A 20,477-nucleotide genomic window follows, 5' to 3' on the forward strand; every position below is an offset into this window, starting at 1 on the left:
ACTGTGGTAAAACCGGTCATAGGGCCAACCAATGCAAATCTGACAGAAAAAAGAAGAAGATTAATCTTCTTGAAATCAGTGAAGATACCAAAAAGGAACTCTTCTCTATTCTGGAAGAACCCAACTCAGATTCTTCCCCTAATTACTCTACGGATTCGTACAGTGATGATGAAGATATTAACATAGCCTATGACTCGGATTCAAGCCAATCTGGCAATGAGTGCCGTTGTTCTGGAGCTTTCTGTACTTGCAATAAAACTCCAATCTCTATCAAAGTACTTTCAGACAGCTCCAAAGAAGCTCTATTTGATGTTGTCCAACACATCACAGATGATGAGTCTAGGAAGAAATATCTGATTGAACTCAAGAACCTTATTCTTACTCATCAAAATGACAGACATAAAACTGGGTCAGTTGTCGAACCTTTCAGCATGAAGCAAGTCATGGCTCGCTTTGACAAGCCAGCTGAACCGTCGATTTCTGATCTGAAACACGAAGTTTCAGAACTTAAAGAAGAAATCAAAGATATTAAATCAAGACTTGGAAAAGTCAAAATTGATGTCTTAACAGAACATGTTCTTAAACAAGCCAAGACTTATGAATATAAGTCAGAAAACGAAGAAGAACATGAACTTCATGAAAAAGAGTGTCGTTCTGATAACGAAAACTCTATCGACTTCCGTCTTACCAGGGATAAGACTTCATCGTCCCAAGCTCCTGGCCTTATGGTTATCACCAGTGTCAAACCTCAGAGTTGCCATATTCCTATCAAGATTGTTATTAGCAAACAATTCGCTAATAACAAAATCGCTTTGCTTGATAGTGGTGCAGATTGTAACTGCATCATGAAAGGTATTGTTCCCACTCAGTACTTAGAAAAAAGTACCTCTAAATTATACTCTGCTACAGGAGAACGACTTCGTATTAACTATAGTCTTTCTAAAGCTCATATTTGTAATAATGGTATTTGCTTGACAAATAATTTTATTATTACTGAAGATATTAACGAAGATATCATCTTAGGAATTCCTTTTATCACCCAGATAAAACCTTTCATTACTGGTTTAGACGGTATTACTACATACATACTAGGAAAAGAATTGCATTTTCCATTTGTTAAAACTCTTTCACTAGATGAAAGTAATTTCATTAGAGAAAAAACTATTTTTCGCATAAACAAAATTTCTCAGCATTTAACCTTTTTAAAGGATGAAATTAAAGTTAATAAAATCGAGCAGATTCTAAAAACTCCGAAGATGGTTACTAAAATAGCCAATCTTCTAAGCCTTTTTAAAGAAGAAATATGCTCTGATTTTCCTAACGCTTTTTGGGAAAGAAAAAAGCATTTAGTCGAGCTTCCATATATTGAGGGATTCAATGAACATGTCATCTCTACCAAAGCAAGACCTATCCAGATGAATCAAGAAATGATGGAAACTTGCAAAACAGAGATTCAAATCTTCTTAAAAATAATATTATTCGTCCTTCTAAATCTCCTTGGAGTTCAGAACATACTGAGACTATCATCCGGTTAAAGGGATTAGTGCAAAACCTTCCTTGCCTAGGAATCCCTAACCCAGAAGCTTCTATGATTGTTGAAACTGATGCTTCAGACATAGGTTACGGAGGTATCCTTAAATAAAAGATTTCCATTGAGTCATCTGAACAACTGGTTTGTTTCACTTCAAGAATCTGAAATTACGCCCAGAAAAATTATTCTACAGTTAAAAAAGAAGTCTTGTCTATAGTGCTATGTATCACTAAGTTTCAAGATGATCTTGTTAACAAAGAATTTTTGGTTAGAGTAGATTGTAAATCTGCTAAAGAAATTCTTCAAAAAGATGTCAAAAATCTTGTTTCAAAACAGATATTTGCTAGATGGCAAGCTTTACTGTCTAGCTTTGATTTCAAAATTGATTTCATTAAAGGAGAAAATAATAATTTACCTAATTTTCTAACAAGAGAATTTTTACAGGGAAAAAATGAGGCCCTTCAAGCCTAACACTCCCACCAAAGGAAAAGAAATCACTAAACCACAAATGGCTAGACCATTTGTTCCACTTCCTATCACTCCTAGTAAATCAACAGCCCCTCAAAGGCCACAACTTTCTTTTCAAAACCGGTATACAGCTCTAGCTGAATACCCGAAATTACCAGCACCAATTCGAGTTCCCTCAGAGAAACTTACCAACCCCCAACCAAAGCCTTTAGAAAAAGGATCAGCATCCAGCTCTTCAGTTTAAAAAAAAGAGAGCTACGCCATGAAAGTTCCAGAAACTTTTGCAGAAGCAGTCAACCCTTCAACAAAGAAGACGTCACAGGAAGATCTTCACAAAGAAGAAAAGTTTGATTACATTACCATCCAGGTATTACCCATATTAGCTATGGATAAGGAGTATGAAGGTCTCAGGATAGAAGACCTAATCAAACCATGTTTCACGGATTTTAATTATGTGGATACTGACAGTCCATACAAGACGAGGAGGTTCTACGAAGTTATCCTCATCGACATAGACTCCATTGAAGTAGAACATACTTTATGTGATAATAGACTAGGGTTCATTAATTACTCTAGGTTTACTATTAAAAGGATCTTATCAACTTTTGAGTGGTTTGTAGATCATTTGCACACACTAGTAGCACTTACTATGACACATCGTCCCCAGACTTACAATTAGCACGATTATAAAGCAGCATGGTTTAATTTCTTGTATCATAGGTCAGGATATACTTGGTTCGTCAAATATAGCTTAGATGTCACTAAAGCTGTAATTCCTAGGTGGTTCTACGAATGGTGGAACTTATTTGGAGGAAACAAAGAAATCCTCCCACAACAATTCCTCAGCAGGTTTGACGATTTTCAGACCAAAGAAGCCATTTCTACTTTATCCGAGCACATCAAAATATGCAAATAGTTTATTCAGAAACGTATATCCTTCATTATCAGTTGGAATTTCACTAAGGCAGAATTTGATAGAATTAGATATCTATCTAAAGAAGTCAAGACCAAGGGATGGACTCCTAAATAGCAAGTCCCCAGAATCCCGAAGAATATCCATCAAAGCTTACCTAAAGCTTCATCTTCCAAGGCAGCTCTCAAAGAAAAGATGAAACAAGCCCTACAAGACAAATAGAAGACTCCAAAGAAAAGTCTCTATTCAGTGGAAAACCAACCTTTTCACAATCCAGTTCTAGTTAGAACATTGAACCAAACCCAGGCTTCAAAATCAATGAGTTTTCAATGGGCAAATATCCAAAACTCAAAGATACTTTTGAAGTCACTGGTGATGTCCTTGACAAGATCAACAAACAGTTGGCCAATTTTAATATTTCCAAAGAAATATCCAAGGAAAGAAAAATATCCACCATCCAAGAGAAGGATGACCTTCTCCAAAAACTTTCTCATGAACGCTTTCATAATTTCAAAAATTATCCTAAGCGTCCCTCATTTCCAGATATCCAATATGAAAAAAATCACTTTCTTGCCTCTACTTCTCATGAAGGAAGAAGCATAATCAAATGGAACATTGATGCTTTAGCAGAGCACCAAATATACCATAAACTCCATGAAATGGGAGTTTGCATTACAGCTTACAAGATAAGAGGATCTTCTGATAAAGAAGCCGCCTCTATGATTGTAGCTGGATTTACGGGCATGTTAAAACATTGGTGGGATAATTATATCACCGAAGATGTAAGACAAGCCATTTACTCCACTACGGCTGTTGAAACCGTAGTTAAAACTGAAGGAACTACCTCCACGGCTATGGTTACAGGTGGTACTATTACTCCTATGGAAACCACCTCCCAGATAACTAGAGAGGATGCTTGTGCTACCCTTCTCTACCACATAGCAAAACACTTCATCGGAAAAATTATCCAATTTTCAAGACCTCTCTCCCCTATGTATTCTCTTAAATCTTCTGCTACTATGTTTTAATGTCATATCAATAAAACTCCTGTAAGTTTTTCAAGGGCTTTTGTTATTCTGTCTAATTTTAAATACTGCACTTCGTTTCCTACATAATTGGTATCAGAGCCATGTTGGCAGTATGCATACTTAGTATGAGCAACTAAGTACATATACTGTCTAGGGCATGGCAAAATTACTTTTAATTATGATATTTAAACTTTATATATGATTATATCTATCTCTTATACTGTTCTTTAAAATCTTGTTCTTATAACACTTCTTAATTATGTATGAGGTTTTTATTTTCTCTATAAGTATGAGGTAACCGATTAATGTCCGGTTCAGACGTTGGCTAGCCTGAAAGAAATAGGTCGCTGTTGCCGAGGTAGGCGTTTAGACCTTGCTAGGTGATCCCGTCGCCAAGATGACTTTAGAGAAAACTGATGTAAACCCAAGAAGACTCTTTTAAGAAGTTACTAAGATCTAAGAGGTTAAGGTACAATATCTGTTTAGATATCTGCATATTTACTGTCCATTTATACGTATTGAATAGTTATTTTAGCCCTATTAGCCCCTAGACAGTATTTTTCATATCATGAATTCAAACCAGCATATTTTGAATAGTGTTAATTTATCTTCTGCAGCAACTAAGATTACTAAACTAGAAACTGATTTACAAAATTGGAACATCCCCAATGAACCTTTTCAAAAGATTTATGAATTAGGAAATTTCAGTTTCATTAAGAAGCATAACATTAAGACTTGTGAGTCCACTATTGCTATTAATAATTCTTTAGAAATTATTAAACTACTTTTTGAGCAAGATTTGAATAGATATAGACGTCAATTCAATTACTTGCATATTGGTTTAGTCCAGATTGCTGTTAAACCTCTCTTTAGAAAAGGTTTAGACGTGCCTATATGCGTCCTTCTAAGAGATGCTCGTCTCTTGAACTTCGACGACTCTCTCTTAGGAGTCATTAAAAGTAACCTAGCTAATGGCCCGGTTTACTTTAACTGCTATCCTAATTTCTCGGTAGATATCAATGACCCTAATGTCATGGATACTTTGACCTTGAACGTCAAAACCAAGAATATGAATAGCAAGATCAATACTCGTGAAGTAGCTATCATTCACAGAGTCTATTATAGACTCATGGACACTACTCTTGCACCTAGAGCTCGAGTTGAAAGTGTCAAAGTAGTCACCATGCTTATGGAAGCAAATACTGACCATAGCACTGTATTTGTTCCTAGACTCCTTAATTGGAATGATATACTCACAAGTGATGAATGGCACTTTGATGCCATTACTCAACCCTCTACTTCGAATCTTCAAAGATCTCAAATTGAACAGGTAATTCAATTTCCTGATGGATCTATAGATCTCAAATTCTTAGGTACAAGTTCTAATCTTTCGAGCAGAACTAGTTCTTTTAGAAGGAGATCTAATGTCCCTTCCGTTCTTTCTTCTTTTAAAACCCCGGAAAGCATAACTGAAAACGTAACTTCCGTTCCTATAACTGGTAATGACAAAGGGAAAGTTACGGGAGTAGACTTCTCCCATACGGTCCCGAAAGTCTATTACCAAAATCATCCCGCTAGTCCAACCCCTAGCGATATGTATCCTCCTCAGGAAGAAGTTCCTGAATTTCTCAATATGATCAGATCTGGTGATCCTTATACACTGGATCAAAGGAAGATCGATAGTCAGTGGTCCCACCCTGATAATATACCTAAAAGAAAATGGTATGTTGCCACTTACTCTCTTGAACAGAGAAAAGACTTCAGAAATTGCTGGATATCATACATGAAAAGAATGAGATGTGAAATCGATTTCTTTAGGTGGTTTGAAATATCTGGCAAATACGAAGATCAGAAGGACTGCCTGCAAGTCCTCATCAACAAATGGTACACAGCTAATAACAAAGTTATTGAGTCTGTCACCCCTCCTCTAGAAGGAATAAAAATCCTAGTTTCCAATACTGTTGTCTCTGCTTCTCCTTTTAAATCCAAAAGCGAGAAACCTACAAATATAGTTGCTTGTTCTGATCTCGATCGAGTTATTGAACAAAACAATTACTCGAATCTTCATGTCATCTCAAGACAAATAGAAGACTCCAAAGAAAAGTCTCTATTCAGTGGAAAGCCAACCTTTTCACAATCCAGTTCTAGTCAGAACATTGAACCAAACCCAGGCTTCAAAATCAATGAGTTTTCAAAGGACAAATATCCAAAACTCAAAGATACTTTTGAAGTCACTGGTGATGTCCTTGACAAGATCAACAAACAGTTGGCCAATTTTAATATTTCCAAAGAAATATCCAAGGAGGGAAAAATATCCACCATCCAAGAGAAGGATGACCTTCTCCAAAAACTTTCTCATGAACGCTTTCATAATTTTAAAAATTATCATAAGCGTCCCTCATTTCCAGATATCCAATATGAGAAAAATCACTTTCTTGCCTCTACTTCTCAGGAAGGAAGAAGCATAATCGAATAGAACATTGATGCTTTAGCAGAGCACCAAATATACCATAAACTCCATGAAATGGGAGTTTGCATTATAGCTTACAAGATAAGAGGATCTTCTGATAAAGAAGCCGCCTCTATGATTGTAGCTGGATTTACATGCATGTTAAAACATTGGTGGGATAATTATTTCACCGAAGATGTAAGACAAGCCATTTACTCCGCTACGGCTGTTAAAACCGTAGTTAAAACTGAAGGAACTACCTCCACGGCTATGGTTATAGTTGGTACTATTACTCATATGGAAACCACCTCCCAGATAACTAGAGAGGATGCTTGTGCTACCCTTCTCTACCACATAGCAAAACACTTTATCAGAGAACCAAAACTCTTCAAAGATAGAAGTTTACAGATTCTAAATAATCTATCCTGTCCATCTTTAGATGACTTTATCTGGTATAAAAACCAATTCATCAGCAAGGTTATGATTAGACCTGACTGTCATCTAGATTTCTGGAAAGAACGCTTCATCAGCGGTCTTCCTCCTTTATTCGCTAGCAAAGTCCGCACCAAGATTCAAGATCGTTGTGAAGGTAAAATTCCTTACCATCAAATGACTTATGGTGACATTGTTAGCATTATCAACGTTGTAGGTCTAGAACTCTGCACTGACATCAAACTCAAAAATCAGCTCAAAAAAGAGCAACACTCTTCTAGAAGAGAATTAGGAAGTTTCTGTCAAGATTTCGGTTATACAAATATTGTTGCTCCTTCTACTCATTCTTCCAAGAAGGACAAAGCTTACAGATCTTCCAGAAAGACCCGTCAAACTAGGAAGAATTTGGAGGATTCACCTAGGAAGAAATCCAAATTCAGAAGGCCTAAAAAATCTTCCAAAACCAAAGATGTCTGTTGGAACTGTGGTAAAACCGGTCATAGGGCCAACCAATGCAAATTTGACAGAAAAAAGAAGAAGATTAATCTTCTTGAAATCAGTGAAGATACCAAAAAGGAACTCTTCTCTATTCTGGAAGAACACAACTCAGATTCTTCTCCTAATTACTCTACGGATTCGTACCGTGATGATAAAGATATTAACATAGCCTATGACTCGGATTCAAGTCAATCTGGCAATGAGTGTCGTTGTTCTGGAGCTTTCTGTACTTGCGATAAAACTCCTATCTCTATCAAAGTACTTTCAGACAGCTCCGAAGAAGCTCTGTTTGATGTTGTCCAACACATCACAGATGATGAGTCTAGGAAGAAATATCTGATTGAACTCAAGAACCTTATTCTTACTCATCAAAATGACAGACCTAAAACTAGGTCAGTTGTCGAACCTTTCAGCATGAAGCAAGTCATGGCTCGCTTTTACAAGCCAGCTGAACCGTCGATTTCTGATCTGAAACACGAAGTTTCAGAACTTAAAGAAGAAATCAAAGATATTAAATCAAGACTTGGAAAAGTCAAAATTGATGTCTTAACAGAACAGGTTCTTAAACAAGCCAAGACTTATGAATATAAGTCAGAAAACGAAGAAGAACATGAACTTCATGAAAAAGAGTGTCGTTCTGATAACAAAAACTCTATCGACTTCCGTCTTACCAAGGATAAGACTTCATCGTCCCAAGCTCCTGGCCTTATGGTTATCACCAGTGTCAAACCTCAGAGTTGCCATATTCCTATCAAGATTGTTATTAGCAAACAATTCGCTATTAACAAAATCGCTTTGCTTGATAGTGGTGCAGATCGTAACTGCATCATGAAAGGTATTGTTCCTACTCAGTATTTAGAAAAAAGTACCTCTAAATTATACTCTGCTACAGGAGAACAACTTCGTATTAACTATAAGCTTTCTAAAGCTCATATTTGTAATAATGGTATTTGCTTGACAAATGATTTTATTATTACTGAAGATATTAATGAAGATATCATCTTAGGAATTCCTTTTATCACCCAGATAAAACCTTTCATTACTGGTTTAGACAGTATTACTACATACATACTAGGAAAAGAATTGCATTTTCCATTTGTTAAAACTCTTTCACAAGATGAAAGTAATTTCATTAGAGAAAAAACTGTTTTCCGCATAAACAAACTTTCTAAGCATTTAACCTTTTTAAAGGATGAAATTAAAGTTAAGAAAATCGAGCAGATTTTAAAAACCACGGAGATGATTACTAAAATAGCCAATCTTCTAAACCTTTTTAAAGAAGAAATATGCTCTGATTTTCCTAACGCTTTTTGGGAAAGAAAAAAGCATTTAGTCGAGCTTCCATATATTGAGGGATTCAATGAACAGGTCATCTCTACCAAAGCAAGACCTATCCAGATGAATCAAGAAATGATGGAAACTTGAAAAATGGAGATTTCAAATCTTCTAAAAAATAATATTATTCGTCCTTCTAAATCTCCTTGGAGTTCAGAACATACTGAGACTGTCATCCGGTTAAAGGGATTAGTGCAAAACCTTCCTCGCCTAGGAATCCCTAACCCAGAAGCTTATATGATTGTTGAAACTGATGCTTCAGACATAGATTACAGAGGTATCCTTAAACAAAAGATTTCCATTGAGTCATCTGAACAACTGGTTCGTTTCACTTCAGGAATCTGTAATTCCGCCCAGAAAAATTATTCTACAGTTTAAAAAGAAGTCTTGTCTATAGTGCTATGTATCACTAAGTTTCAAGATGATCTTGTTAACAAAGAATTTTTGGTTAGAGTAGATTGTAAATCTGCTAAAGAAATTCTTCAAAAAGATATCAAAAATCTTGTTTCAAAACAGATATTTGCTAGATGGCAAGCTCTACTGTCTAGCTTTGATTTCAAAATTAATTTCATTAAAGGAGAAAATAACTCTTTACCTGATTTTCTAACAAGAGAATTTTTACAGGGAAAAAATAAGGCCCTTCAAGCCTAACACTCCCACCAAAGGAAAAGAAATCACTAAACCACAAATGGCTAGACCATTTGTTCCACTTCCTATCACTCCTAGTAAATCAACAGCCCCTCAAAGGCCACAACTTTCTTTTCAAAACCAGTATACAACTCTAGCTGAATACCCGAAATTACCAGCACCAATTCCAGTTCCCTGAGAGAAACTTACAAACCCCCAACCAAAGCCTTTAGAAAAAGGATCAACATCCAGCTCTTTAGTACAAACAAAAGAGAGCTACGCCATGAAAGTTCCAGAAACTTTCGCAGAAGCAGTCAACCCTTCAACAAAGAAGACGTCACAAGAAGATCTTCACAAAGAAGAAAAGTTCGATTACATTTCCATCCAGGTATTACCCATATTAGCTCTGGATAAGGAGTATGAAGGTTCAAGATAGAAGACCTAATCAAACCTTGTTTCACAGATTTTAATTATGTGGATACTGACAGTCTATACAAGACGAGGAGGTTCTATGAAGCTATCCTCATCGACATAGACTCCATTGAAGTAGAACATACTTTATGTGATAATAGACCAGGGTTCATTAATTACTCTAGGTTTACTATTAAAAGGATCTTATCACCTTTTGAGTGGTTTGTAGATCATTTGCACACACCAGTAGCACTTACCATGACACATCGTCCCCAGACTTATAATTAGCACGATTATAAAGCAGCATGGTTTAATTTCTTGTTTCATAGGCCAGGACATACTTGGTTCGTCAAATATAGCTTAGATGTCACTAAAGCTGTAATTCCTAGGTGGTTCTACGAATGGTGGAACTTATTTGGAGGAAACAAAGAAATCCTCCCACAACAATTCCTCAGCAGGTTTGACGATTTTCAGACCAAAGAAGCCATTTCTACTTTACCCGAGCACATCAAAATGTGCAAATATTTTATTCTGAAACGTATATCCTTCATTATCAGTTGGAATTTCACTAAGGCAGAATTTGATAGAATTAGATATCTATCTAAAGAAGTCAAGATCAAGGGATGGACTCCTAAACAGCAAGTCCCCAGAATCCCGAAGAATATCCAGCAAAGCTTACCTAAAGCTTCACCTTCCAAGGCAGCTCTCAAAGAAAAGCTGAAACAAGCCCTACAAAACATAGACGACTATGAAGAAAACCAGATCATGCAATTGATCGAAGATGCTACTTCTACAGAAGAAAGCAGTAATGGAGACATGTGCGACCCAAAAGGAATTGCTTTGGCGTACATGGACCCAAATTATGACTGAAAGAGTCTACATCAACCAAGACTGACAAAGTCTCCATCAGCAAAGGAATCTTATCCTTTTTACTGTTCACTTTTAAAAAGATGACAACTTTCACTGTTTGCTTTTTGAAAAGTTGGACAACCCATCACTGATTGTCGACCACCTTTGTTTGTAGATTAAATCAGACCACACATCTGTAAGCCGAAGAAAAAGGCATCTCACACTTAGTCTATATAAGGCTCCCATCTCCCATTGTAAGAGGCATCGGAAAAATTATCCAATTTTCAAGACCTCTCTCCCCTCTGTATTCTCTAAATCTTCTACTACTATGTTTTAATGTTATATCAATAAAACTCCTGTATGTTTTTAAAGGGATTTTGTTATTCTATGAAATACATAAGCGTATTGTGTATGAAATCCTGTGAACGGCCTATGAAACGCACGGGTGTATTGTGTAAGTAAACACTATGAACGGACTATGAAACGCACATGTGTATCGTATGGTATATGTGAATTATATGAAAGGTCTATGAAATGCATAGGTGTATTGTGTATGAAATCCTATGAACGGTCTATGAAACGCATAGGTGTATAATATGATATGTGAACCCTAAGGACGGTCTATGAAATGCATAGGGGTAAGATAAGAGAGGGATATGGATGGTCTAGTAAGACGCATTGTTAACGCAAACATTATGTGTCATTTTCATTGTCCTTGTTTGTAAATGTTGTTTCAATTACTTTATATTATGTATTCCATGCATAGTTTATATGGCTCAGTTAATCCGAAACGAAGTTTAAAATGATATAAGCATAACGAAACTTGAAATGTGAATCTATGGGATATTTTGTAGTTCTTGATGTACTTCATATGACTCTTATTTGAATTACCATGATTTCATATGTTGTTCTGTTTGCCTTACATGCGAGTACTATTCCACATGTACTCACTCCTCTTTTGTCGGGGGCACTGCATCTTTTAATGGATGCAAGTATACTTCTACAGGATGATACGGATCTTTGATAGGAATCTTCTGCGCATCAGATTATGGTGAGCCCGCTACAATTCCAGTGGGCATTCGAGTCTAGTTGGTTTTATGTACTTAGGTATTTATTGTCATAGAAGCTCCATGTACATTGTGGGTCTTGTAATTAAAGATTTGAGTTTTGTCATGTATTTATGTTCACAGTTGTCACGACCCAAAATCTCACCCGTCATGATGGCGCATATCTCGATACTAGGCAAGTCGTTAATGTCACTAAACCACAATTTCTTTTATGTCTGAAAATATAATATTTAAATATAATACAAATACGAACACTCCCATAAACCTGGTGTCACTGAGTACATGGGCATCTAATATGAATACAAATCTAGAAAGGTACGGTCTACAATAGTCTAAGACCAAAAGTACAGTAATACAGAGATAGGGAAAGAGAGACAAGGTCTGCGAAACACGGCAGCTACCTCTAAATCTCCGAAAAATCAGCTGTACGGAAAATGCAACACTCGCTATGTCCGAGAACACCTGGATCTGCACACGAAGTGTAAGGTGTAGTATGAGTACAACCAACTCAACAAGTAACAATAATAAATAAGGAACTGAAGATAGTAACGAGCTACACAGTTATGGTTCATTTCCAGTAATCCCAACAAAGAATAGACATGCTATCAAATCTGGCAGTTTAATGTCAAATCAATTTTTATACAATTCTTGTTCATGAAATCCGTATATCAACAATTTTTCAAAAATGTTACAACAATGACAGATAGCAACTAAATGCAATAACAAATGGAATTCAAGTACAACCTCTAAGAACAACAATCACTCACTGGGCTCCCTGCCCTCATCACTCCCTGGGTTCCCAGCCCTCATCACTCACTCAATGGGTACCCGCGCTCACTGGGGTGTGTACAGACTCGGGAGGGGCTCCTACAGCCCAAGCGCTATAATCTGCATGGACAACTCACGTGTTGTACAGATAACTCATATGCCATAATATAAATATCTGGATCCGCACGGCCAACTCACGTGCTGCACGGCCGACTCACGTGCCATAGTATAATATAAGGATCCGCACGGCCAACTCACGTGCTATAGTATAATATAAGGATCCGCACGGCCAACTCACGTGCTATAGTATAATATAAGGATCCGCACGGCCAACTCACGTGCTGCACGGAAAACTCACGTGCTATAGTATCAATATCTCAAATTTAGGCCCTGGCCTCACTCAGTCATAAATCTCTCCAGTCTCTCGGGCTCTCAATAATCATGAAATCAGCCCAAAGAACAATGATATGATGTATTAATAATAATAATAGAGACTGAGATAAAATGTGAAAGTAAAAACTGAGACCGAGTACATATAGCATTTAGCAGGCAATTCAACAAGTATGCGACCTCTGTGGGTCCCAACAGTACTATCTTATAGCCTAAGCATGATTTCTAATATGGTTTACAGTCAAATTTTATCAACACATAGAGAGCATATAGCTAACAACAAATTATTCAACTTTATAGTTTCCCGGGACGGACCAAGTCACAATCCCCTCGGTGCACGCCCACACGCCTGTCACCTAGCATGTGCGTCACCTCCAAAATAATCGCATGATACCAAAATCCAGGGTTTCATACCCTCATGATCAGATTTAAAACTGTTACTTACTTCAAGCCGTGAAATTCTTATTCCGCAATTTCCTTTCCTCGTGAATTGGTCTCCAAAAGCCTCGAATCTGGCCATAAATAATTCATTTCAGTCAATAAAATTCATTGAAATTAATTCCATAAAAAAAAAAAAATTTTCCATAAAAATCCAAAAATTAGCTCAAAAATCACCCATGGGGACCACGTCTTGGAACTCGGCAAAAGTTACAAAATACGGAAGCCCATTCAACCACGAGCCTAACCATATCAATTTTACCAAAATCCGACCCTAACTCGACCCTCAAATCTTCAATTTAAACCAAGAGGGTTTTCAATTGTTTCCCAACTCGATTTACCAATTAAATGATAAAAACATCCATGAATTTGGGTAATTTAACCAATATTGAGTTAGGAACACTTACCCCATTGTTTCCTCTGAAAATCACCCAAAATCGCCTCAAATCCGAGTTCCAAATCATCAAAAATTGAAGTCCCATTTTCAAAACTCAAACTCACTGCCCAGGCTTTTCTTCTTCGCGAATGCGATCAGTGCCTCGCGTTCGCGAAGTACAAAATAGCTCCTGTCCAAATTCCTCCTTCGTGAACGCGACATCACCCTCGTGTTCGGGAAGCACAAAAATGCCTCTGCCTCAATGTCTTCTACGCAAATGCGTTTAACCCCTCGCGAAGGCGATGATTGGTTCCCCCTCACTACGCGAACGCGACACCCCCTACACGAATGCGTAGACCAATTGCATGGGGTCCTCAGCTGCTTCCTCTCTTCTTGGCGAACGCGTGACACCTCTCGCGTTCGCGATGCACACCCAATCAACCCTTCGCGAACGCGTGCTTCTCTTCGCGAACGCGAAAAGCAAATATTTCCAGCCTCTCAGTTCCTCTTTGCGAACGCGAGGCTCCATTCGTGAATGCAATGAATGAAACCAGATGGTGCATCAGAACAATTCCAGCAAAGTTCCAAGTCAAAAATCCAACCCGTTAACCATCCGAAACTCACCCGAGCTCCTAGGGACCTCGACCAAATATACCAACAAGTCCTAAAACATCATACGGACTTAGTCGAATCTTCAAATCACCTCAAACAATGCTAAAACCATGAATTACACCCCAATTCAAGCCTAATGAACTTTGAAATTTCTAATTTCTACAAACGACTCCGGAATCTATCAAATCACGTCCGATTGACCTCAAATTTTGCACACAAGTCATAAATGACATAACATAGGTATTTCAATTTTCAGAATCAAATTCCGACCCCGATATCAAAAAGTCAACCCCCGGTTAAACTTCTCAAAAATTAAACTTTCGGCATTTCAAGCCTAATTCCTCTACGGACCTCCAAATAATATTCCGGACATGCTCCTTAGCCCAAAATCACCATACAGAGCTATTGGAATCATAAAAATTCAAATCTGAGGTCGTTTATACATAAGTCCATATCCAGTCCACTTTTCTAACTTAAATTCTCAATTATGAGACTAAGTGTCTCATTTCACTCCGAGTTCCTTCCGGACCTGAACCAACTAACCCGATAAGTCATAAATCAATTGCAAGACATAAATTGAGCAGTAAATGGGGGAACGGGGTTATAATATTCAAAATGACTGGCCGGGTCATTACATTCTCCCCCTCTTAAACAAACGTTCGTCCTCGAACGGGTTTAGAATAATACATGGAGTCTCAAATAAGGGTTGATATTTATTCTGCATCTCCTGCTCAGTCTTCCAAGTAGCTTCTCCGACTGGCTGGCCTCTCCACTGCACCTTCACTGATGCTATGTTCTTCTTTGACCTCAACTTTCGAACCTGCCGGTCTAAAATAGCCACCGGCTCCACATCATAAGTCAAATTACCGTCCAACTGTACTGTACCGAAATCCAGAATGTGAGACGGATCCCCGACATACTTTTGGAGCATGGATACATGGAACACTAGATGAACACCTGATAGACTAGGTGGCAAAGCAAGTTCATAAGCCACCTCCCCAATTTTCTTAAGTATCTCAAAAGGCCTAATATACCGAGGGATCAACTTGCCCTTTTTCCCGAACCTCAACACACCCTTCAAGGGTGAGATCTTGAGCAGAACCTTCTCCCCAACCATGTGAACAACATCACGAACCTATCTGCCGGCATAACTCTTTTGTCTAGATTGTGCCATGCAAAGCCGTTTCTAAATTACTTTGACCTTCTCTAAAGCATCCTGAACCAAGTCAGTACCCAATAGTCTAACCTCACCAGGCTCAAACTAACCCACCGGAGACCGACACCGTCTCCCATATAAAGCTTCATATGGAGCCATCTGAATGCTTAACTGGTAGCTATTACTGTAAGCATACTCTGCGAGTGGTAGAAATTAATCCCAAGAACCCCATAAATCAATGACACAAGCGCATATTTTATTGATATGACATTAAAACATAGTAGTAGAAGATTTAAGAGAATACAGAGGGGAGAGAGGTCTTGATTTTCTCAAAATAATCAAATTTGGTGATCCTTATACACTAGATCAAAGGAAGATCGATAGTCAGTGGTCCCACCCTGATAATATACCTAAAAGAAAATGGTATGTTGCCACTTACTCTCTTGAACAGAGAAAAGACTTTAGAAATTACTGGATATCAGACATGAAAAGAATGAGATTGAAATCGATTTCTTTAGGTGGTTTGAAATATCTGGCAAATACGAAGATCAGAAGGACTGCTTGCAACTCCTCATCAACAAATGGTACACAGCTAATAACAAAGTTATTGAGTCTGTCACTCTTCCTCTAGAAGGAATAAAAATCCCAGTTTCCAATACTGTTGTCTCTGCTTCTCCTTTCAAATCCAAAAGCGAGAAACCTACAAATATAGTTGCTTGTTCTGATCTCGATCGAGTTATTGAACAAAACAATTACTCGAATCAACTCCTTCATGTCATCTCAAGACAAATAGAAGACTCCAAAGAAAAGTCTCTATTCAGTGGAAAGCCAACCTTTTCACAATACAGTTCTAGTCAAAACATTGAACCAAACCCAGGCTTCAAAATCAATGAGTTTTCAAAGGACAAATATCCAAAACTCAAAGATACTTTTGAAGTCACTGGTGATGTCCTTGACAAGATCAACAAACAGTTGGCCAATTTTAATATTTCCAAAGAAATATCCAAGGAGGGAAAAATATCCATCATCCAAGAGAAGGATGACCTTCTCCAAAAACTTTCTCATGAACGCTTTCATAATTTCAAAAATTATCATAAGCGTCCCTCATTTCCAGATATCCAATATGAGGAAAATCACTTTCTTGCCTCTACTTCTCATGAAGGAAGAAGCATAATCGAATGGAACATTGATGCTTTAGCAGAGCACCAAATATATCATAAACTCCATGAAATGGGAGTTTGCATTACAACTTACAAGATAAGAGGATCTTCTGATAAAGAAGCTGCCTCTATAATTGTATCTGGATTTACGGACATGTTAAAACATTGGTGGGATAATTATTTCACCGAAGATGTAAGACAAGCCATTTACTCCGCTACGGCTATTGAAACCGTAGTTAAAACCGAAGGAACTACCTCCATGGCTATGGTTATAGGTGGTACTATTACTCCTATGGAAACCACCTCCCATATAACTAGAGAGGATGCTTGTGCTACCCTTCTCTACCATATAGCAAAACACTTCATCGGAGAACCAAAAATCTTCCAAGATAGAAGTTTACATATTCTAAATAATCTATCCTGTCTATCTTTAGATGACTTTATCTGGTATAAAAACCAATTCATCAGCAAGGTTATGATTAGACCTGACTGTCATCTAGATTTCTGGAAAGAACGCTTCATCAGCGGTCTTCCTCCTTTACTCTCTATCAAAGTCCGCACCAAGATTCAAGATCGTTGTTAAGGTAAAATTCCTTACCATCAAATGACTTATGGTGACATTGTTAGCATTATCAGCGTTGTAGGTCTAGAACTCTGCACTGACATCAAACTCAAAAATCAGCTCAAAAAAGAGCTACACTCTTCTAGAAGAGAATTAGGAAGTTTCTGTCAAGACTTCGGTTATACAAATATTGTTGCTCCTTCTACTCATTCTTCCAAGAAGGACAAAGCCTACAGATCTTCCAGAAAGACCCGTCGAACTAGGAAGAATTTGGAGGATTCACCTAGGAAGAAATCCAAATTCAGAAGGCCTAAAAAATCTTCCAAAACCAAAGATGTCTGTTGGAAGTGTGGTAAAACCGGTCATAGGGCCAACCAATGCAAATCTGACAGAAAAAAGAAGAAGATTAATCTTCTTGAAATCAGTGAAGATACCAAAAAGGAACTCTTCTCTATTCTGGAAGAACCCAACTCAGATTCTTCCCCTAATTACTCTATGGATTCGTACAGTGATGATGAAGATATTAACATAGCCTATGACTCGGATTCAAGCCAATCTGGCAATGAGTGCCGTTGTTCTGGAGCTTTCTGTACTTGCGATAAAATTCCAATCTCTATCAAAGTACTTTCAGACAGCTCCAAAGAAGCTCTGTTTGATGTTGTCCAACACATCACAGATGATGAGTCTAGGAAGAAATATCTGATTGAACTCAAGAACCTTATTCTTACTCATCAAAATGACAGACCTAAAACTAGGTCAGTTGTCGAACCTTTCAGCATGAAGCAAGTCATGGCTCGCTTTGACAAGCCAGCTGAACCGTCGATTTCTGATCTGAAACACGAAGTTTCAGAACTTAAAGAAGAAATCAAAGATATTAAATCAAGACTTGGAAAAGTCAAAATTGATGTCTTAACAGAACAGGTTCTTAAACAAGCCAAGACTTATGAATATAAGTCAGAAAACGAAGAAGAACCTGAACTTCATGAAAATGAGTGTCGTTCTGATAACGAAAACTCTATCGAATTCCATCTTACCAAGGATAAGACTTTATCATCCTAAGCTCCTGGACTTACAGTTATCACCAGTGTCAAACCTCAGAGTTTCCATATTCCTATCAAAATTGTTATTAGAAAACAATTCGCTATTAACAAAATCGCTTTGCTTGATAGTGGTGCAGATCGTAACTGCATCATGAAAGGTATTGTTCCCGCTCAGTACTTAGAAAAAATTACCTCTAAATTATACTCTGCTACAGGAGAACAACTTCGTATTAACTATAAACTTTCTAAAGCTCATATTTGTAATAATGGTATTTGCTTAACAAATGATTTTATTATTACTGAAGATATTAACGAAGATATCATCTTAGGAATTCCTTTTATCACCCAGATAAAACCTTTCATTACTGGTTTAGACGGTATTACCACATACATACTAGGAAAATAATTGCATTTTCCATTTGTTAAAACTCTTTCACAAGATGAAAGTAATTTCATTAGAGAAAAAACTATTTTCCTTATAAACAAACTTTCTCAGCATTTAACCTTTTTAAAGGATGAAATTAAAGTTAAGAAAATCGAGCAGATTTTAAAAACCCCGGAGATGTTTACTAAAATAGCCAGTCTTCTAAACCTTTTTAAAGAAGAAATATGCTCTGATTTTCCTAACGCTTTTTGGGAAAGAAAAAAGCATTTAGTCGAGCTTCCATATATTGAGGGATTCAATGAACAGGTCATCTCTACCAAAGCAAGACCTATCCAGATGAATCAAGAAATGATGGAAACTTGCAAAACGGAGATTTCAAATCTTCTAAAAAATAATATTATTCGTCCTTCTAAATCTCCTTGGAGTTCAGAACATACTGAGACTGTCATCCCGTTAAAGGGATTAGTGCAAAACCTTCCTTGCCTAGGAATCCCTAACCCAAAAGTTCTATGATTGTTGAAACTAATGCTTTAGACATAGGTTACAGAGGTATCCTTAAACAAAAGATTTCCATTTAGTCATCTGAACAACTGGTTCCTTTCACTTCAGGAATCTGGAATTCCGCCCAGAAAAATTATTCTACTGTTAAAAAAGAAGTCTTGTCTATAGTGCTATGTATCACTAAGTTTCAAGATGATCTTGTTAACAAAGAATAGTTGGTTAGAGTTGATTGTAAATCTGCTAAAGAAATTCTTCAAAAAGATGTCAAAAATCTTGTTTCAAAGCAGATATTTGCTAGATGGCAAGCTCTACTGTCTAGCTTTGATTTCAAAATTGATTTTATTAAAGGAGAAAATAACTCTTTACCTGATTTTCTAACAAGAGAATTTTTACAGGGAAAAAATGAGGCCCTTCAAGCCTAACACTCCCACCAAAGGAAAAGAAATCACTAAACCACAAATGGCTAGACCATTTGTTCCACTTCCTATCACTCCTAGTAAATCAACAGCCCCTCAAAGGCCACAACTTTCTTTTCAAAACCAGTATACAGCTCTAGCTGAATACCCGAAATTACCAGCACCAATTCCAATTCCCTCAGAGAAACTTACCAACCCCCAACCAAACCCTTTAGAAAAAGGATCAGCATCCAGCTCTTCAGCATAGACAAAAGAGAGCTACGCCATGAAAGTTCCAGAAACTTTCGCAGAAGCAGTCAACCCTTCAACAAAGAAGACGTCACAAGAAGATCTTCACAAAGAAGAAAAGTTCGATTACATTACCATCCAGGTATTACCCATATTAGCTTTGGATAAGAGTATGAAGGTCTCAGGATAGAAGACCTAATCAAACCTTGTTTCACGGATTTTAATTATGTGGATACTGACAGTCCATACAAGACGAGGAGGTTCTACGAAGCTATCCTCATCGACACAGACTCCATCAAAGTAGAACATACTTTATGTGATAATAGACCAGGGTTCATTAATTACTCTAGGTTTACTATTAAAAGGATCTTATCACCTTTTGAGTGGTTTTAGATCATTTGCACATACCAGTAGCACTTACCATGACACATCGTCCCTAGACTTATAATTAGCACGATTACAAAGCAGCATGGTTTAATTTCTTGTATCATAGGCCAGGACATACTTGGTTCGTCAAATATAGCTTAGATGTCACTAAAGCTGTAATTCCTAGGTGGTTCTACGAATGGTGGAACTTATTTGGAGGAAACAAAGAAATCTTCCCATAACAATTCCTCAGCAGGTTTGACGATTTTCAGACCAAAGAAGCCATTTCTACTTTACCCGAGCACATCAAAATGTGCAAATATTTTATTCAGAAACGTATATCTTTCATTATCAGTTGGAATTTCACTAAGGCAGAATTTGATAGAATTAGATATCTATCTAAAGAAGTCAAGATCAAGGGATGGACTCTTAAACAGCAAGTCCCCAGAATCCCGAAGAATATCCAGCAAA

Source organism: Nicotiana tomentosiformis, chromosome 5 (genome assembly GCF_000390325.3).
Source record: "Nicotiana tomentosiformis chromosome 5, ASM39032v3, whole genome shotgun sequence".
In the NCBI taxonomy this organism is placed as follows: Eukaryota; Viridiplantae; Streptophyta; class Magnoliopsida; order Solanales; family Solanaceae; genus Nicotiana; species Nicotiana tomentosiformis.